The sequence below is a fragment of the Bidens hawaiensis genome, unplaced genomic scaffold, assembly GCF_021521415.1.
Source record: "Bidens hawaiensis isolate Kalapana, Puna unplaced genomic scaffold, B.hawaiensis_p1.1 tig00051352_1, whole genome shotgun sequence".
Lineage (NCBI taxonomy): Eukaryota > Viridiplantae > Streptophyta > Magnoliopsida > Asterales > Asteraceae > Bidens > Bidens hawaiensis.
The window spans coordinates 52,894-55,624 of record NW_027506186.1 but is presented as its reverse complement, the minus strand read 5'-3'; the positions used below and the strand labels follow the sequence as shown (position 1 = coordinate 55,624).

The window sequence follows — 2,731 nt, the reverse complement described above, 5'->3', positions numbered from 1 at the left end:
GTAAACGCGACGTTAAGGTCTAAACGCGGCGTATTAGTGGACAACGACAGACTCCGTCTATCAAATCATCCGTCGATGTCGTCAAATCAGTCACGTCGAATAAACCGCCACGGTATGGGCTAAACGCGACGTCTTGTGGAGTGTGCGGTGTGGTTAGGAGGACCCTAAAAGTACATATACAATTCTATATATTACATTTGCAAAGGTCGGTACTCTAACTTTCTGCATCAACACTTGTAAGTTGTGCTTCAAGTATTTGTACTTTGATGATGTCATCAGACTTATTTGGTGTGTTACACGTGATCTTCGGTTACGACCTACGTCGGGAGAGACAAACAGCGAGAAACATAAAGAGGTGCATTTGCTTTTTCTGTTTCCGGTGAGTGTTGTTTATTTTCATTTTTGTTTCGGTTGATTTTCGTCTTAGGAATAGGGTTTTTGGTATACGACCCGCGTTCAATCATTTTACTTTATTTATTGCAGCTGATCGGTGTGCCGAGTTTGATCAGTTGGGGTTGGGGTTTACAGATGATGATTATCAAAGGGAACTTGAGCATATCGAGAAGGTACGTTTCACACTCGAAATTTTGCTTTGCTCAATTATCAACTTGAAACTTTATGAAAATTTTATAACATATATGTTTTATGTATTCTGTTACACAAGCTTTCATCATGTTGGTTGCAAAATGCAACAAATATGGAAGGGCAATGCGCATTGGGACCACGCACGGTTGTCTTTCAGATAGTATCATGAGCTACTAGGGTGTAAGCAGCTTTCTTACCGTTCCTTATGTTTCTATCAATTTCCTCTAAATTGTCACTTATGTCACACAAACTTTGATTTAATTTCACAGGTTGAATATGCATTTTGAGTTCGCAATGATCTCTAGAAAACTAGACTTCCATAGCAGCATGCTCCACTAATTGTGATGTGTGGATCCTACCTTCCTACAAACACTCAACATAATCAATCCGTTAGCAAAGTGTCCAAGTGAGATTTTTTCAATTATAAGTTATACATAGAAAAGCATTTACTTGATTTATGGTTGGCACAGTTTATCAAGCTTACAAACATACATCATCTATTCGATGAAATGCCTACTAAAAGGCATGTACTCTTGCACTACAAAATCTAAATTACACTGTTCAAATATAAATGGCTTAGAACTCTAACCAACGGTGCACTTGAAGCCGAAAAATTTGAAGGGTAGACCCGAGGTTGCGGAAGAACTATGTGCAGGTAGAAATGTTTAGGTTGATTGAAGTGACTGCCCTCTACATACGACGCTCATCCTCCAAACGAGTACAAATGAGCAAGGTAATTATTTTACTATGATTGCACTATTAATTCATGGTATGATTGGTGGTTAATCAAGTTATGGGGCACAAATGACTAAACATTGGCATGGTTTGTGCAGGTGGTGAGGGTGTTAATACTCATTGTTGACTACACGACTGACTTTTTCAGGTTTTTTTCTCGGGTTTCTCGGATCGAGGTCTTCAGGTTTTGTGTTTGTCAAAATGTATCTGGCTTCTGACCCAGTATATGATGGCTTAGTCAAGTTAAGTTGGGTTTGAACTTACTCAGATGGGCATAATGTGAATTTGGGCTATGGAATGTAACAGTTAGTCTTAGGCCCCGTTTGTTCTTTTTAGAGATTTAAGTCTGAATCTGAATACCACATCTGAATGTTAAGAGGTGGTTCAAATGTCTGAAATCTGAATCATTAAGAGGTGGAGGCTAGAGACGAACCTCTAGTCGTCGGAGATGGAGCCTAGTCTCCGGGTTAGAAGTTAATGGAGGCCGGAGACAAACTTATGTTTTTTTTGGGTTAAGAGGTTTTCAAACCCACTAAAAGCTCTTACTGGTTCAGATGCTATTAAGACGCTGAACCTCTTAATGCCAGAAAAAAAACAAACAGCCCCACGTCTAATTACGTCTGACCGAATCAGACGTTTTCCTCTATTCAGAGAAAAGAGACAAAAACAAACAGGGCCTTAGGCTATCATACACCTATTGGTACATTTGAAGAATAGACCCATTGTAAATAGTAAACATCTTTTTTATTTTATTTTCATGTCTACAAAAATCCTCATGGTAGAAACTGTCTTATTCTTTGTGGTAAACTCAACCTAAATTTATTTACCAAGTAGAAATGTAATTGAACTTTGTTTTCTGTACGATTTTGAATGCCATTCGGTTAATAAGTGTAGCTTGCAAAGAAGCCCAAGTTTACTCGGATGCAGCTTCTTGGAAAACTGTTGGCCCGATAAAAGACGTAGTACCCCGCTGTGAAGCGTTGGTACAATGCAGCCATGGTGGCTTTATGATGTTTCTTCCACTATTTAGATGTCTGCGCCCCATAAGCCTTAACATATACTAAATAACACGATGATAATTACGATCAACGGCTACGTCTATAACGATGGATCAATGCCGCCTTGCAACAGGTGATCTCCTGTTCCAACCCACCGCTCCCTAACCATAGGCAATCATGTCAACCACCTTCTGTAATTTCTAAGTCAAATTGAAATCGATCTTCGGTAAGTTTGATTTTTGCTAAAATTACTTAAAGAGGCTACAGCTGTGATGGTGTCCTTAACTTTATTGACGAGATGTTGCAGGAGGCTCTTTGCTTCCTGTTTTTGATGGCTTCAATGTGTTAAGGATCAAAATTGGGTAAAGCGGTTGAACACGGGATCAACTGAACACAACAACTTTAGCTAAACG

At 39.2% G+C, this 2,731-nt stretch overlaps 1 long non-coding RNA gene across 1 annotated transcript; it reads left to right on the top strand.

Annotated features, from left to right (window-relative positions):
* Positions 1 to 306: 306 nt before the first annotated feature.
* On the top strand, positions 307 to 760 carry LOC143617019 (uncharacterized). Its single transcript, XR_013150762.1, has 3 exons — positions 307 to 355; positions 484 to 566; positions 665 to 760. It is a non-coding gene; the product is annotated as an uncharacterized LOC143617019 (long non-coding RNA).
* The last annotated feature ends 1,971 nt before the right edge of the window (positions 761 to 2,731 follow it).